The 18,692-nt window shown below is 47.5% G+C and overlaps 1 protein-coding gene across 2 annotated transcripts in view; it reads right to left on the bottom strand.

Annotated features, from left to right (window-relative positions):
• The window catches only part of KLHL29 (kelch like family member 29), a 297,536-nt gene extending 288,071 nt beyond the window's left edge, over positions 1-9,465 (bottom strand). For both annotated transcript variants that reach the window (XM_032866924.1, XM_032866925.1), the window contains exon 1: positions 9,215-9,465. The gene's annotated coding sequence lies outside the window, so the exon portion shown is untranslated. The remainder of the gene's footprint in view (positions 1-9,214) is intronic.
• Positions 9,466-18,692: the final 9,227 nt, after the last annotated feature.

Genomic DNA, 18,692 nt, shown 5'->3' with positions numbered 1-18,692 from the left:
CCAAACTGGTCTATACCTTGTTGGATAAGCCTAAGAATCATGGTCTTGGCTGTCAAGGCAATGTCGAATGCAACAGAACTTTCGAAATGCTAACTTCCAATTTATCTTGTCACAGACTAATGAACAGTTCATGGCCTGGCACCAGCCTGAGGACAAGGCCTGGGGTAGCACTGTTTCTAACTCCTCTCTACTGGTGTGGAGAGTCTGGCCAATGGTGGTAGAACCCAACTCATGTGGTTAGGCAGAACTGAACGGACATCCACAGAAGCATTCATGATCAGTTACTCCCCTTTGGTCTCAGAACGTCCTAGGAAATCCCTGGACCAGATCACTCATTGATCTCACTCCACCTGCTTTCCATATGCTTTGTGAGGAGGCATGGCTTCTGAGTTAGACTGGGAGCTCTCCTGGTTGGGACCTTGTCTCGGGGTGTCCAATAGTGAGACTCCAACATGGGACTGGTCCAAGGCTAAAAGACAAAGATGGTCCTTGTCCTCAGGGAGACCATGATTCTCAAGATGGAGCCAGAAATAACCACTTGTTCATGTGATTTGGAGCAGAACCCAACCCACCCACATATATAGACAGTGCTTGTGACATGCCTGGCCCTGTTCTTGGCACTTTGTAAACAGGAAATCATGTCATTCTCACATATTCACTCCTCACACATTTAAGTCAGTGCCCCTTAAGGAGCCTCTGACCATGAAGAAAAGTGGTCAGTTAGACCTAAGCCTTCAAGATAACTTAGAATCAAGCTTTTGCTCAGTTTACAGATGGCGGATGACAGCACGGTGACGTGTGAAGGTATCTGAAAGCATATGGATAGTTTTGTTTCCTGGAGTTTGTTTCAGGCCTTACAATGTAATTAGCAGGACCCTCAACTTATTATATAGCAACAGTGGTAATCAGTGAGCAACGTGGCTCCATGTGTAATTATTGTGTTATTTTATTTTTTTAAAAGATTTTATTTATTTACTTGACAGACAGAGATCACAAGTAGGCAGAGAGGCAGGTCAGGGGTGGGAGGGAAGCAGGCTCCCCGCTGAGCAGAGAGCCGGATGCGGGATTCGATCCCAGGACCCTGAGATCATGACCTGAGCCGAAGGCAGAGGCTTAACCCACTGAGCCACCCAGGGGCCCCTCTCTCCCCTTTTTGTAGGTTGGCAGTTGCCTGGGGGCTAGGCCTCTTGGTCCCTTGAACCCATCCAGCATCCCGTTTGCTGATCTGACCTCTGGCAAAGGCTTGGTCTCTCTAGAACTCATCTGTGAAATGGGAACAATGGGACCCCGCCACTGGGTGAGCCCCGAATGAGACGCCAGACGGACGGAGCTGTGGCTCCTCCTTGAAGTTACTGAGTCTATACTCCTGTGGACGCTCCAGGAGCTGAACAGCGATCCTTAAAGTTCCTTGAGAGGCTACGTTCAGTTGCAGTGTTGACCCAAAAGCAAATGCTCAAAGCTAACAATGTGAAAAGAGAAGGTAAAAGAGAAAGGGAAGTTTACTGAAATTCCGGTTTCATCATTCCCCACCACCCCTCGGCGTCACGAAATGTCCAAAAGGAAAACAGGGACGATGTGAAAAACCGCTAGGTCTCGCATTTGGCCTAAGCTTTTGACTAGTTTTTGCTTTTTACAAGACAGAGAGAGTCCTCTTGTCTGTTCTTGCCTCTCTGCCTCACCCCTGACCCTGCTTCTGAGAGCTTTGTGGACATCCTTGAAGAAAAAGAAAGCCTCATGCTTGATTTTACCTTTAGGGTCAAAACCAGCCCAGCAGTAAGGAAGGGGGAGGTGGCGGGGCCAGACAGGCAGGCACGCAGGCGGGGCCTGTGCCAACCCTACGTTCTCTGCAGCCCAGCCCTTGCCTGGCACTTCCTGTGTGGTCACTTAGTTACAGGTGTGATACAGGCCCTGGTGACCATGCTTTTCTCGTGGTGAAGCTCAAACTGGAGAAGTCCTCCTCTGCTGAAGGAGGGATGGAAGAGTTAAAACAGGGAGCAAACATCTCTTCGCGGTGTCTGCCACAAGCTCTACTCACCACCCTGCCCATCTTCCCCCATAAAAAAACTCATCTAAAGAATAAAAATAGGAATTCCTAGGTGTTGTATTTTCCCTTAAAAAAAAAATGCTTTTGTGAAATGCCATAAATTAAAAAATCTGGAGGGGACAACACCTTGCAAGTAAGTGTGATACGAAGGATGGACTCGGTGTCGACTTGCAAAAGTGCCAAATAGATTCAAGTTATCACGGGAATGAAGAAGCTCCAAGAAAATTAGTCTTCAAAGTCTCAAGTCATAAATCCTAGAAGATTCCATTTAGATTAGTTAGAATTCATCAACAAGCATATTTTATAGATATGTGCCCAAATATAGCATCTAAAATTCCACACAATGAAAAACCATGAAGATATAACGACATAGCCACAGAACAAAAAGAAAATCCCAAAAGCAGTCTTTGATGTCTATTACCTGACACCTTCTCTGGGCATAAATTGAGGCAGGCAAATGTTTTCACTCTGGAGTGCTGTGCCCAGCACCGTGCTAGGCGCTGGGATTCAAAAGTGAATGAACCTGATCAGTCTGCAGTGCTTCTGGGCGGATCCTTGATTCTTTGTACAACATTTTTACTCTTCAGTTTGCTCTTTATTTATTACATTGTCTAACACAGGAACACAAGCCATCAGAGCGTCTAAAAGTTCTTCTCATTAGCCTTCCAGGGCCAGAGGAAATGGAAGCAGGTGGGCAAATCTTAAAGTATAGCGAATGCTGGTCAGCCCTGGTTAATAATTCTTATTTAAGCTCATATTCCCTCTAATAGAATTATTTTATTTAAAATGTTAATTAGCACAGACAACGCAGTCCCTGGCAAATAAAAGGCATTGTGAAGAAGTGCAAATGCAGGAAGACCCTGTCTAGAGTATCAAAATCACATCCACACATACAGAGAAGACAAGACAGACCCACTGGTTGCTGATGGATCTGGATTCAAACAGCTGTACAGTGTGGCTAGATTTGTGGTCTTGGGCCAGCTGATTACCTCTCTGAGCCTCATCTTCATTTGTAAAATGTGGATAATCCCTACCTTGCAGTGCTGATATGGGGATTAGAAATAATATATGTAAAGTACTAAAATATAGTGGGCAATCAAAACTGGAAGCTGTTATTATCATATTATTGGCATTTGTTACAGGTTTGATGATTGAATAATGGGTAAATTAACTGACCTCTAAAATCCCTATCAACTCTAAAATTATGATACTAAAAAATGGAATTAAAAGTTCATAGATGAAATCCACTTAAAGATATTTTTAACTATTCTAATTGTGATGCAAATCTCTTATGCTTTTCAGAGTAAGAACTGATAATGAGACTCAGAGAATATATATATACACACACTGTGGTGTACCACGGAAATGTTTATGACCAAATTTAGCAGGATAGGTGACTACAGTTTTGGAGCTCTCCAGGCTGTCATGACTCCTGCTTGGCTGCTGCCAGGGCTGTCATGACTCCTTAACCTAACCTCTCCCTTCTAGAACACTTCTCTAGGCCAGACACTGGGATGCATGTTTCAATGGGGTAATATTGGCCACGATGATTCCCTCCATCTTCAGAAAAGAGAACTGAGGCTTACTGGGATTAAGGAACTTTCCAAGGTCACGTAGCTCGTGGGCACCAGGGACTGGACTTCAACTCTGACACTAAGCCTTCATCTCTACCCACTCTACAACTTGACGCAACTCAGACAAGCCCTAAAAGCAAAACATAAAAGATTCGAGGGACTTGCCGGGAAATGTACACACAGGAAAGGAAGAACAAATGTCAGTCACATTTACAATATTCTTTGTTTGACTGTGTTCTGTTGACTGCATTTTCACCAAGTCTCCTAAACAGAAGATCAGTGTAATCTATTAGTGTAAAAAGTGGTAAAACACAGCAATCCCTCCCCTGGGTATTCATCAAAAAGAACTGAAAGCAGAATCTCAAAAATATTTGTACTCCCATGTTCGCAGACATGAACTGGAGGATTGTACCTATGTGAGGGATCTAAAGTGGTCGCATTCACAGAAACAGAAAGCAGAATGGTGGCTGCCAGGGGCTGGGGAATGAGGAAATGGGCAGATGATGCTTTATGGGAACAAGATTTCAGTTTCACAGGATAAAAAAGTTTGGGATATCCACGGACAACGAGGTGACTATAATACTACAAAAGTAAACACTTAAAATGGTAAAGATGGTAAATTTTATGTTTTTCAACCACAATTTGAAAAAAAAGAAAAGAAAGCGGAAGATTATATGTTTGTATATATGTACGTGTGTGTATGTGTTTATATATATCTATATGTGTGTGTGGGTATTCTTAAAAGAGTTAATGGTTTAAAAGTTTCAAAACTCTAAACCTGGGTGGCTCAGTCGGTTAAGCACCTGCCTCTTTTTTTTTTTTTTTTTTAAAGCATCTGCCTCTTGATTTTGGCTCAGGTCATAATCTCAGGGTCTTGAGACCAAGCCCCATGTGGGGCTCGGTGCTCAGTGGGGAGTCTGCTTGAGATTCTCTCCCTCTGCCCTTGCCCCCCCCACTTGTGTGCATGGTCTCTAAAATAAATAAATATTTTTAAAAAATTCAAAACTCTATAAAAAATTCTATACGAAAAAAACTCTATTAAAAAAAAAAAAACCTATAAAGATTGATACCTGTGGGGCCAATAGCAGCCTCTGAATGTCTGGGGAACTGACCTGTTGGCTCAAACCCAATCCCCTGCCATAACAGTGTTCAGTTGTCCTGTTCTAGCTTCTGAGTCATCACCTGCTGCCACTGTTAAGCATCTACAAACCATCTGAATTTCACGCAGATATCCTCTCTCAAGGGAAATGAGAAATCTTCCCCTTCCCACCCTAAAGGTGGAAATGCCCCAAGACAATTAAGTTCATTTCACAAATAGCTGTGTTGCTAATAATCAACCTGCCTCACCTTAATTTGCAGCTCCAATTTCCCTGTTTTCAAGTGATTTCTTTAAAGAAAGTAGAGATTACCTTCCTGGCCTAGGGTGCTGGGAAAGTAAGCGTTTAGCTGTTGCAGGAAGAACCACAGAATCGGCTTTCAAAGTGGTCCTGATGTCTGCTTACTTTTGATACAACTGGCAGATAAAGAATTCTGACTCACTTTTCCTTCTTAGCCAAAATTATTAAGACCATTTCTATGGTAAAATTTACTTCAGATGAAAGTACTCTCCAGTGACTCTGTTACCCAATTTTTCTAGCGCATTGGGAAATGACCCTCAATTTCCTGAGTAATAGCAAATGAGCCTCTTCTGCACAAATGACAAATATTCTTCCATTTTCTACACATTTGAGTCTCCGTATAATTTATGTGCTCACAAGGAGATTTCTTGTCCCCCAGTCACCCTACATGGTTCCTGCCTTGGTTTATCTTCACCTCCTGCAACCCATGGCTGGATTTCTTAGTTACGGTGCTTCTTCCTCCCTCTACCCTCATGTAGGCATTTAGTTGACCAATTACAGAATCACAAGGTTGGTTATAATTCCGTTTCTCCATCTGACTTTGAACTTAAGTGTTCCAATTACTTTGCTTGATCCTAATAAGTCAGTAGCGTGCTAATGCTTGCCTTGATATTTCTGAAATATACAGGGTGTGATTAGCATGGGACTGCAGCATTAGAAAGCAAAATGAAAGCGGGTGAGCAACACCATGACTCTCATTTAAGCAAAGCTGCCTGATCAGTGAACTTACAATGTTTCAATGATCCTAGGGATACTATATGCTGTGACCAAACATATATTGTATTTAGAAAATCTTCTGACACTCCGGAACCTTCTGTCTTTTGCTACTACTAGAAAAGATCCTAGAAGGATAGGCCTGTTTCAAAACACAAAGTTCCAAAGTCTGTTTAAGCAGACACAGCTGAAGACATAAAGAATCCTTGAACCATAATAAGGTAGGGGGAAAAAAAAAAAAACTAAGGAAGGAGAAAAGGAAAGGAGGGAGGAAAGAAGGAAGGAAAGAAGGAAAGAAGGAAGGGAGGAAAGAAGGGAGGAAGGGAGAAAGGGAGGAAGGGGAAATCTTTAGTTAATTCTGCTGGATTGCACTGATGACCCGGGGCCATAAAGCAAGAAAGCTTTACGGTAAGCCTGCTGGGAAAAAAAAAACAAAAACAAAACCCACGCACACACAAATTATCAAATGAGATGCTTAAAAAACTACATTAACATCAATGGTGTTATTTCAATCTATTAAAAAAATTTAACCCCTTATATATGTGTGTAACCAGGAATAGTGTAAACTTTTGGAAACTAGCAGGAAAAAAAAAGGAAACGCTTTAAACTGGGAATGTTTTGCAGCCAAATCAATTGATAAATAAAAGGAAAAAAAAGATGGCACAACTGAAATTGATGCCAAAGATTTATAAGGTTGACTAAGTAAACAAAAATGGAATGGATCACCATGGAAATGCATGAATATTGAAATAGGCAAGATTTGAATAGACTAATGATATGCCTCACTTAGACTGACAGGTGTTGATAACAACTCTGACACTCAAACCACACCAAAATCCACACTTCTAACATGTTTATTCCTAGAAAACAGGAGCTGATTTAAAGTTTCCTTTGGTAAGAGCTTATAAGAAAAATACATTTTCTCATCTTAAAGGGACTAACTCAATTCTCATCTACTTGAAAAACAAAAAAGGTTTTATCTATTTGCTTTCTGGATATGAGGAGCCGCAGTTAGCAGAAGTCATTCTCTTGGGCTCTACTAGTCTTTGTTCCAATAAACCTCTCACAAAACCGAATTTTCGGTCTGGCTTATCTCCCACACTGAGTACTTGAAGTATGACCACCACTCATTAGAAACATAATTAAAAAGACACAACACTAGATCCACCCCCCCAAGCACATACAGATGAAAACCAATAACCCTTAATCTATTTGTTACCATAGCTACCATAAGATTTTAAAAAAATTATTATTATTTAAGTCCAACTCTGGGTATTTCGTTTGGATTGTTGCTTGCAAATGAAAGTTGGAGACCTATAAATTCCCGTTAACTGTGTAGAAATGGGGAGACTGAGCAGAAGAAAATGTTTTTCTTAATCATGGACAAATATGGTTTAAAAGATGCTTCTACAGAAAAGTTATTAAAATGGGTTAAATGCATCAGCCTGTAAGCCAATTTAAATGTCATTAAATTCATATAGAGTTTAAGGACACATATGCTAGTAATTCCCTGATTCATAGCAGGATGATAAATCAAGAGCACTCAGAACAATGCATGGGACAGAGACTACATTCATCAGAGGCACACAGCTCCATACCTGTATAAACACCTAGATGTGACTACTGGAATACATGCTCACCAAGCAGCCCTTAAAGTATTCACCTGTGCATTAAAGGACAACGATTTTACCAAGCGCCAGGATGAACACTCTGTAAAATTGTTCCTCACCCCCCCAACAGTGAAAAAGTTAGCTCTGCACTTCCCCAATATAGTTTTTTAAAACATCAGTAATGAAGCGGGCTAATTAAATCTGCCATCCACTCCACACCGAAATAATTCCCTAAAATATGCTCTCCCAGGGCTGAGCTGGACATAAGACCATAGGGCAAGGGGAGGAACTCTTTAGAGACCAGACGGATGACTTAAAGGAGACTGAAATTAGGGTAAATACAGCGGTAACCAGGACAGATCTGTCGCTGCAAGAGGAGTCTGAATCCCAGCGTAGCCCTGCGTAGCTCCGCTGATGAGAGGCTGGAGCCTGCATCAGTGGAGCCTGACAGTCCCTGAGCTGACCAAGTGGGAAGTTTCGCGGGCAGCAGCAGCACAGCGTCCTCAACGGTCCAGTCCCTCCAGCGCCGAGGTCTCGCCTAATGCTACATAAATACCTGCGTCCACGATTCGCCCGGGGCGCGCAGCGGCACAAGCCCCGAAGGGCAGCAGGAGAGCGTTTGGAGAGCGGCAGGGATGGCAAAGGCGGCGGCTCCTTACCCATCAGCATCCCCAGGGACCCGCGGGAGGACCCGCCAACTGACCCTGTCTGCCGCTGGGTTCCAGAGCCCAGGAACAACAACTGGCTTCTCAACTGACCGACCCAGGCATCCGAGACTCGCGCTTTGCCCCCACCCCTCCTCCGCGACCGCTGGCCGCAGGCAGGCAGCGCGTCCCCGCCTTCCCCGGCCAACGCAGACCGGACCTGCCCGGGTAGCTGCCTCGGACCTGCCCCGGCTCTAGCCTGCGCTCTCCCGACTCCCGGCGAGCGCGCCCCTCCCTCGGGGCCCGGGGCCGGCGCTGCCCAGCTCCCGCACCCGGGCCGCGACCGCAGAGAAACCTCGCGCTCTCTGCCCGCTCCAGGCCACTGAGACCGGGACGTGAGCCCTCCGCCGGCTTGCACCCTCGCCGGGGTCGGGGCGCGCGTCCACACTCCCACATTGCACAGCTCGGGGGCCACCCTATCCCACACATAAACAACTCCTCCTCACCCAACATCACATCCTCGTCCCTTCACCATTCCCATGGGCTCTCTCCTTTCCGCGCCCCCAAACACCGTGGCACCCAAAAGGTGTTAAGGGGAGGGGGGTCACAACCAGGTCTGTACGGGTTCCCTCCTCATAGCTTACAAGCTCCTCTACCTCGAAAGTTACTTGGGATTGAGTGAAGAGACCCAGTCCCCAAATGGGGGGTCTGAGGACTGGAAGGGGCAAAACCCTAACCCGCTGCATAGAGGCGCGCGCCTTCCCAAAGGGCAGGGCGCGCGGCCGCCCCCGGGGTCCAGCCTTTCGGTGCCTCCTCCTGGCCCCTAGCCCGGCGCGGGCCCTGGGCCGCTCCGGGGAGGTGGCCTGGAGAGGAGCGCGCACTGCCGGGCCCAGCCAGAGGGTGCCGGGGTCGGGATCACACTCGCCTCCAGCACCCCCCGACCATCGCGACATTGGCTCCGGGCAGCCCCCGTGCATACACACCCGGGGGCAGGAAGTTTTTTCCCCCTTCTTCCCCCCATGGAGCAGCGCAGGCGCAAGGGCTCCTGCAGCCTAGCGAGTCCAGACGCGGGAGGCTCCTGCCGCCGCCGCCGCCGCCGCCGCCGCCGCGGGAGCAGAGCCCAGCGTTCCGGCTTCTCGGGCCCCGCTCCCAAGCCCGGCCCGGCCCCGCGCAGCCGCCAGGACCCGGGGTCCCCGGCCCCCCATCCTTGGCGCCCAAGCCTGGCTCTTACCTCTGGCCGCGCCGCTCCGGCCCCGGCCCGACGCCCGGAGAGCCGGGGGTCGCGGGTGGGCGCAGGAGGGCTGATGGATAGGGGACGTCGCCGGCGGGTAGCGGTAGCTGGGGCCGCTCGGGTCCTGGCCCGGAGAAACGGATCCAGGTCCACCTCCTCGCGTTCCTGCTCTCCGCCTTCTCCCCCTTTTCCTTCTCCTCCTCCTCCTCCGCCGCCGCCTCCCGGCAGCCCAGGGAGGATGCCCGGGAGAGGGAAGTCAGTCCTTCTGCCTGTCAGCCTGTGCGGCTACGCGCGGCGCGGCGCGGCTCTCACCGAGGCGGCGGCGGCGGCGGCGGCTCCGGCAGCATCGCCCCCGCCCTCTCCCCGCAGCCGCGGCAGCCGCGGGGCTGGGGCTGCTCCGGGCTCGGGCTCCGGGCGGGGGCTGCGCTCAGGCACGGCGGCCGCCGGGGCTGCGGGCGGGCGCTGCGGAGCCGGGGCTGGAGCTGCAGCTGGATCCGCGGCGGCGGGGACGGCGGCGGCGGCGCGGGGGCTGGCGCGGCCGCGGCGCGGGGACCATGCTCCCTTCTGGCTCGCTCCGCTCCGGGTACCGTCTTCTTTAGCTGCGAGGGAGGCGGGCTTCGGCGCGCAGCCAGGGGCGGGCGGAGCCAATCACGGGCGCCCGAGTGGGCGGGGGTGGAGGGTGGGGGAGGCGGGGCGCCCCCGGCAGGGCACCCAGCGCTGCTCCCCGGGCCCCAGGGATCCCGGGCAGCCGCGCGCTCGGCCCAGGCCGGAGTGCCGGCGGGTGTGTCGGTGCGTCTGTCCGTCCGCCGCCCCCGCGCCCCCGCCCCCCCCGCGGCGGCTCCCGGCTCGCCCCGCTCGGCGGCCGCGCCCGGCAGATGCGCGGCGCGTGGCCCCGGCTGCTGGGCCCCGGCCTCCCGGCCCCGCCGGCCCCGGGTTGGGGGACGCGGCCGAGGCGAGCTCCCCGGCTGCTCTCAACACCTGAGGAAACTGGCGGAAAAGTTTGAGAGCGAAAAGTCCAATCGTCTTTCAGCTTTCGCCCTCCCTAGGACACTCCAGCCACGGAAAGGAGCAGGTTGTTCAAATCTCTGAAGAACCGCGACTAGCCCGCCCATTCTGTCCACCGACCCTCTCGTCTGTCCAGACTCGACTCTCCCTATTGCACGCGGACGTTCCTGTTTACACTGACCCACTCGAATCCATGCGACCTCCCTGTTTAGTCAGCCCCTACTCAGGCCATACCAGCCTTGTATGTCTACACTGACACTCCCCCCCCCCAACACACATACACCACCACCATGGTCTACACTGACTTTCTTAGCCCCTTCACCTCTCTGTCTACGCTTGCCGTCCACACAGACCCTAACGTCAACCCTAATAGGAAAGATTTGGCTGGAGGCCGGTGGCAGCCCCTAGTGCGGGATTTTCCATTGCGCCAGAACATTCCATTTCAGCACCAGTCTTCCCTGGTAACGCTCCAGCTCTGGTTTTTATTCCCTGACCTCTCCTTCCTCCCCTACCTCCCCCTTGTCTGGTTTTGAATTTCAGAGAAAATATAGCCCCTACCCCCAGCCTGAATGTAAGCGTTTGTGGGTTTCAACCTCCTGCCCTCACCCTCCGCTCCCCCAGACGGAGCTGCAGAGGCCTGAGGCCTGGGTAGCAACCCGGGAGGGGGTTTGGTAAAGTAGGGAGCTGCTGGCCCTTTGGCTGGAACTGGGAGGAGCCGGCCTGGGGCGGGCTCTGCCGGGCTCCGCCCTCCTCCTCTGGGGCCTCCAGGGCAGCGGGAGAACTCAGTTTGCAAATCCCCTGCTCTCGGCTCACTCCTGTGATGTCTGAATCCAGGCCTCTGCTCTCCTTGGCTGTAAACTCAGTGCAGGGATTGTGTCTTCTTTAATATCTTGTAGGAAGCAGAGTACAGTGTGGCGGCTGATAAATAATAAATAATAATAATCTACTGAGGGTAGCAGGAGGCCTGTCAGTGACAGGGAATGAGGACACCAGGGAAATGGCACATTGGTGTAAGAGTAACTGCATTTCCTGGAAAAAGAAAAAAAAAATAGAATAAAGTTTTTGTGTGTGAAGCCTGGGGACAGGGGAGGGGACAGGGCAAAGCACTTTGGAGAGGAATCCACCCTCGATGAGGGGGTCAGCTAGGAAAAGTGGTGTGTCTTTTCCAGAGAGTGACAGAGGCGTGTAGTGGGGGAGTAGGGGAAGGTGAGCTCCCCAAGGGTCCTCAGCAACACCTGAAAGGGAAGATGTGGTTTGAATGCTAAGCTGTTAAATTGGTGTATGAACAGGGATTGAAGAGTACTGTGGATAGAAAATGGAGAAAAGGGGATTACTAGGGATTTTTAGAAGGTAGGTAACCTGTAACAACAGCTAACAGGTCAAGCAACTCAAGGCCAAGAGAAGGAGAATAAAGGCACAAGGTGAGTCTGTGTGTTCATTCGTGTTGCAGGAAGCGATCCTCTGAAATGATCCACATGGCCGCCGCCGCCCACCCCCCAAGACCCCCCACCACTTGTGAACCTGTAGGAACCCACTGGGCTACATTCTGCAGCAGCGCCATACCCGACAGCATCATGGACGTATAGCTAAGGTTTGCACGGTCTGGGATCTGTTAAGTTCTGGCAATTGACGCACTCGTATTCTCTTACAGACCATTCTGAAAGATCGTCAAATGAAAGAAGGAGAAACACACTCCATGAATCCTTCCTCCACTACATCTCTAGGTGAAGGTATGAGGAGTCTCCTGGTTTCCCTGCCTGCCTTAGCAGAGGGGAGAAGCCTTGCTGTATTCCCACCTGCACAGAAGAAGACTTCCTTTGGCTTCTGTGATGCCAAGGGTGCCAGTCCCACAGTGTTGCGGTGCCTCCAGGGTTGAAACTAGAGAGCAGCTCACTGCGGGAGGGGGTGGCTTAGCTTGTCAATAGAATGGAAAAAGCTGTGCAAATTAGAATCACAGAGGGCTTGTCTACCCTCCCTCCAACCCACCCTTCTCTCATCCTTAGAGCCTGAATGCCCATAAGGATTTCCACAGTCTGGTAGTCTGCCCCAGTTGCCCCAGGGTCTTGACCACCTAGACTGCATCTGCTTTGAGAAAGGGAACTCCTCCCTTTCTCCACAGATCTCGCTGGTGTCTTTGATCTGTTCTGAGTTATGCCCTGCCCTGCTTTGTGTCATATGGAGTATGTTCCATGGTTGGCAAGAAGCTCTCACATGGTAAGTGGGATTTGTTGGGTGTTGCACGTGGGAACTTGTGTCCTGGTCCCAAGTTTCTCCATGAAACACAGGATCTGCGCTGTGGACTGTGCTTCAAATGGCAGCCCTCTCTGTCCTGACTGAGCTGCCCCAAGCTAAGGTCTGGGGTCAGGATAAATGTGAAGGAGTGGACTTGCCGTGCACAGGGAGATAAACTGGAATGTTCTAGAGCATTCATTCCCTTATTATGTGTGCAATCAGACCAGGGTTTTGTGTTCAAAAGGCTACTAACTGTGCCTTAAAGAGGCACTAGAGGACGCCACACCGGGATTGCCTGGAGTGCCCACTGTGGCCAAATGGACCTCTCTCCTTATTTACATTTATAATCAGCCACAGCAACACGATCATTTACTCAATGACCCCTACATCGCAAGCCCTGGACCAAGTATTCTACCCATGAAATCTTCTTAGTCATCACAGCAACCTGTGGAATTAGTGTGACCAGTCCTAAAAGCCAGGTCACAGGAGAGGGTAGGTGATCTCCTGAAATTACATATCCAGGAAATGGCCAAGCTGGAATTGGGGCCTGATTGGTTGGTTCCAAAGCCTCTGTTCTTTTCACCACACTCAACACACGAATGCAATTTCTTTTGTCATTAGCCTGGTGATTTTCCCTTTAAATAGACACAGTGGATGCTGATTTTGCCTTTATCAGCAGCTGGTCCTGGACCCAGAACTGGAAATCAGTCTAGGAATACAGGGAACTGATGTCAAAGGGGGCAGAACATCCCTTTGATTACTGACTGTGCAGGTCACTTGCAAGAGTGGACGTCTCATCAGAAGCCCTCAGGTCTGAGAGGACATCTGTTGCTAGGAGTGTAGTGGGTGTAAACAGAGCAGGAGCCAGCCTCTCTGCTGGTTGGGGTTTTGTATTTGCTGTTTTGTTTTTCTAACATGACTCTCCACTAAAACCACCCCCATTTAACATCAAAAGCATTAAAAAATCCTAGGCAAGTCATTGTCCCAGTGGTTAATCAATCCATAAAAATATATTTAGCACCTACTGTGTGTCCAGCATTTCAACCCCATGGTGTTGATTAAAGCAGGAAGCAAGAAGTCACAGCTGCTGAATTTTCACTGTAGCCACCCTGCTCTTTGATGCATCACAAAGACACATGCTCATCATTCAATCAGCCAATTGCTGAGGCCCTCCTGCAGGCGGGTGCAGCTCTGTGCTGGGTGTTCCAGAATACAGGGAAGGTAGTTTGTTTCACGAAGTGGCTCAAGGCAGCCAAACAACAATATTTGGTTCTGGTTCTTGCTAGAGGTTAAATGTAGCAGAGGTTGTTACCAAGAAACGTAACTTAGTACTCATTCGTCAGGGGGGCGGGGTGGAGGGGGAAAGGCTCCTAAGTGTTGTAGGGTCCAGGGGATGATCTGGAAGAACTGGTCTGGTCATGGTGGCTTCCTGGAGGAGGCCAGTCTCAGGTTGGACCTGAGGACTGAAGAGGTTTTCATGGGAGGCTGAGGAGCCCAGACCAGCCAGAGCAGAAGGCAGGGGTCAGGAGGGCAGAGGAGGTAGTGTCCCCGGAATAGGGGACTCACGGTATGATGGTTTCCGAGACATGACTCGTCAGCAATCATTTCCTTTGGGTGGCAATGAAAGTGTATTTTCCCCCTCTGCTCAAATCAATGGACGATTAGAGTCTAAGAATCAGAATAAAACCAGTGGTATCTTTCTCTCCCTTTATTCATTCTCAATGGCAGGAATTCAGCACTTTTTTTTAGTACCACTTTTTTTGCAGGTGGCAGAAGTGCTAATTAGAGCCACTAACAATTTTCCTGGGTTGTTCTAACTCCCAAACTGACAAGAAACACTGCTTGGGTGTTTTAGAGAGAGCAGATTCCACTCTTCCCATTGATAAAAGTGATTCTTCAAACCCGTCAGAGAAACGGATTGAATAGTTTCTCCATCCATATGTGTTGGGTGGCAAATTGTTCACTTTCCTTTTTCCATATTTAAGAACGGGCCAGTATTTCCCCATGCGAGAGTACAAAACAGAAAACCTCAGCAATCAGTAGGATAGGTTGTAAGGAGCATTTGCTTTGTTTGAATGTTAGAGGCTTCCTTCACTCACGGAAGTAGGTTCACTAAAAGGAAAATTCAGGAGAGTTTTGAGTGAAGGTAGAATCCTGATAATTCACCATGACCAAGTGGGATTTATTCCAGGGCTGCAAGGTTGGTTCAACATCCGCAAATCAATCAATGTGATAAAACACATTAATAAAAGAAAGAACAGGAACCATATGATACTCTCAATAGATGCTGAAAAAGCATTTGACAAAGTACAGCATCCCTTCCTGATCAAAACTCTTCAAAGTGTAGGGATAGAGGGCACATACCTCAATATTATCAAAGCCATCTATGAAAAACCCATCGTAAATATCATTCTCAATGGAGAAAAACTGAAAGCTTTTCCGCTAAGGTCAGGAACACGGCAGGGATGTCCGTTATCACCACTGCTATTCAACATAGTACTAGAAGTCCTAGCCTCAGCCATCAGACAACAAAAAGAAATTAAAGGCATCCAAATTGGCAAAGAAGAAGTCAAACTATCACTCGTCGCAGATGATATGATACTATATGTGGAAAAGCCAAAGGACTCCACTCCAAAACTGCTAGAACTTGTACAGGAATTCAGTAAAGTGTCAGGATATAAAATCAATGCACAGAAATCAGTCGCATTTCTCTACACCAACAACAAGACAGAAGAAAGAGAAATTAAGGAGTCCATCCCATTTACAATTGCACCCAAAACTATAAGATACCTGGGAATAAACCTAACCAAAGAGACTAAGAATCTATACACAGAAAACTATAAAGTACTCATGAAAGAAATTGAGGAAGACACAAAGAAATGGAAAAATGTTCCATGCTCCTGGATTGGAAGAATAAATATTGTGAAAATGTCTATGCTACCTAAAGCAATCTACACATTTAATGCAATTCCTATCAAAGTACCATCCATTTTTTTCAAAGAAATGGAACAAATAATCCTAAAATTTATATGGAACCAGAAAAGACCGCGAATACCCAAAGGAATATTGAAAAAGAAAGCCAAAGTTGGTGGCATCACAATTCCGGACTTCAAGCTCTATTACAAAGCTGTCATCATCAAGACAGCATGGTACTGGCACAAAAACAGACACATAGACCAATGGAACAGAATAGAGAGCCCAGAAATAGACCCTCAACTCTATGGTCAACTAATCTTCGACAAAACAGGAAAGAATGTCCAATGGAAAAAAGACAGCCTCTTCAATAAATGGTGTTGGGAAAGTTGGATAGCCACATGCAGAAAAATGAAATTGGATCATTTCCTTACACCACATACGAAAATAGACTCAAAATGGATGAAGGACCTCAATGTGAGAAAGGAATCCATCAAAATCCTTGAGGAGAACACAGGCAGCAACCTCTTTGACCTCAGCCGCAGCAACATCTTCGTAGGAACATTGCCAAAGGCAAGGGAAGCAAGGGCAAAAATGAACTATTGGGATTTTATCAAGATCAAAAGCTTTTGCACAGCAAAGGAAACAGTTAACAAAACCAAAAGACAACTGACAGAATGGGAGAAGATATTTGCAAATGACATATCAGATAAAGGGTTGGTGTCCAGAATCTATAAAGAACTTAGCAAACTCAACACCCAAAGAACAAATAATCCAATCAAGAAATGGGCAGAAGACATGAATAGACATTTCTGCAAAGAAGACATCCAGATGGCCAACAGACACATGAAAAAGTGCTCCATATCACTCGGCATCAGGGAAATACAAATCAAAACCACAATGAGATACCACCTCACACCAGTCAGAATGGCTAAAATTAACAAGTCCGGAAATGACAGATGCTGGCGAGGATGCGGAGAAAAGGGAACCCTCCTACACTGTTGGTGGGAATGCAAGCTGGTGCAACCACTCTGGAAAACAGCATGGAGGTTTCTCAAAATGTTGAAAATAGAACTACCCTATGACCCAGCAATTGCACTGCTGGGTATTTACCCTAAAGATACAAACGTAGTGATCCGAAGGGGCACGTGCACCCGAATGTTTATAGTAGCAATGTCTACAATAGCCAAACTATGGAAAGAACCTAGATGTCCATCAACAGACGAATGGATAAAGAATATGTGGTATATATACACAATGGAATACTATGCAGCCATCAAAAGAAATGAAATCTTGCCATTTGCGACGACGTGGATGGAACTAGAGGGTATCATGCTTAGCGAAATAAGTCAATCAGAGAAAGACAACTATCATATGATCTCCCTGATATGAGGGAGAGGAGATGCAACATGGGGGGTTAATGGGGTAGGAGAAGAGTAAATGAAACAAGTTGGGATTGGGAGGGAGACAAACCATAAGTGACTCTTAATCTCACAAAGCAAACTGAGGGTTGCTGGGGGGAGGGGGATTGGGAGAGGGGGGGTGGGGTTATGGACATTGGGGAGGGTATGTGCTATGGTGGGTGCTGTGAAGTGTGTAAACCTGGAGATTCACAGACCTGTACCCCTGGGGAAAAAATAAATATATGTTTATAAAAAAAAAAAAAAAAGAATCCTGATAGTTCTTTGCGTACACATATTTTTGAGCTGTTTTTGAGAATAAAGAGGTAAAGGGCCTGCCTGCTCCCTGTTTGACTCCAGAATCCGCTGGTGTCACTGCCTTTTATCTCCCCCTGAGTTTTCAGTAGAACTTAGGACCGGGACTGTGTCATTAGTGTGGTCACTTTGAAGCTCCGAATTGGGCCAGAGGCAGGACAGTGACCATCCATGGCAGGTGACTGCCCTGCTTTGACTCTCTCCAGGATGGAGATCCTCCTGCTCTCTGCCCTCTGCTGGGACTCAGGCTGCCTGAGAGGGTGTCATAGTCCACACAGGCTGTTTGGGGGAGCTCAGCTGGAGGCAGAGGGACCACAGTGCCAAGCCTTTGACAGCAAAACCCATTTTCATCAGCTAATTAATGAACACGGCCAGGTCCAGGACGCTGTCTGAGGAGTTGCTGTTTATCTCCATATCCCCAAAGCTGAAGCTGCCTGTCATATATTCACAAGCAAAAGGCAGCCCCTTCTCCAGGGAACGAATACACCCTTCTCCCCAAAGAGCAGGGTGTTGGGAACAAAGCTCTATGTGCTCTTGGAGTCTGAGATATTGGAAGTGTCTAATGGTTTCAGCTCCTTTGGAATATGTGACTGAGTGTTTCATCTTTGTGCTTATCTCTGCTAGAATTTGTGAGGCTGCATACGCTTCCTGGGAAGTGGGTCTAGGAGGAGGAATTTGTGAGTTCATGCCCAGTGGAAACATGATTGTCAACACATTGGCCCCAGAGTCTCTGTCCTCAGGGAACCAGAAGCAATAGGGCCTGAACTCAGGGTACCTACTGAATATTTACTAAGGGCCTTAAATATAGCCCAAAGTCTGTGATAAAAATCACCATCTGGTCCAGGTGCATCTTGCTGTAAGAAAATCTGATATTTGAAAATTCAAAATGATATAACAGAAGGACTTGCCAGTTTGCATTACAAAAAGGATGCACGGGCTTCCCTAAGTGAAGCTTTCCCCTTTGATATTTAATATGTGGCTGATTTATTAAAAATTCTGTTCATATTCTACTGGTCAGAAACACATTCACTTATTTTTATTTATTTAAGACATGTCACCTGCTTACAAGAGGTCTTGCGCAACTTACAGGTTAAAATATGGTGCAAAAGGAGACATTTAGGAAAGAAATAGAACAGACAGAACCCAAAGGGAGGAGGTAAGGTTAGAAGCATCAAGCATACAAGATGAATGGGTTCTACAATTAGGTTCTCAAAGGGAAAAAAGGGCACATGAGCTAGGTTACCTGATTGTATAAAGGAGGACACATTTGTATCAGGTAATAAAAGATGTTTTGAATAGAAACTACTTAAAAATCAGAGACTGTTATAAATTGAAGAATGTAGTATTGTTGAGATGAAAGGTTTCTCCTCTAGACTTTTGGAGACAAACGTGGAAAAGTATAACACTACAGGCCTGTTATGTTAACATTTTTCACTACTTCTAAACCTTTGAATAATATTTACCTGACAATTTCATTAAAAAACATTTCCATCCTTTATAGATTTACTTATTGCCAATTCAGGAAAAGGGCTGCCAATCAGACATGTTTCCTTTAGGTGGCTGTGGGTTTTCCTAGAAGGCAACAAGTTTCTTCCAGCTAATGTCTAAACCTT

Source organism: Lontra canadensis, unplaced genomic scaffold, assembly GCF_010015895.1.
Source record: "Lontra canadensis isolate GAN:19392208 unplaced genomic scaffold, GSC_riverotter_1.0 scaffold32, whole genome shotgun sequence".
NCBI classification, from domain to species: Eukaryota; Metazoa; Chordata; class Mammalia; order Carnivora; family Mustelidae; genus Lontra; species Lontra canadensis.
This window is presented reverse-complemented; position numbering and strand designations above follow the sequence as displayed.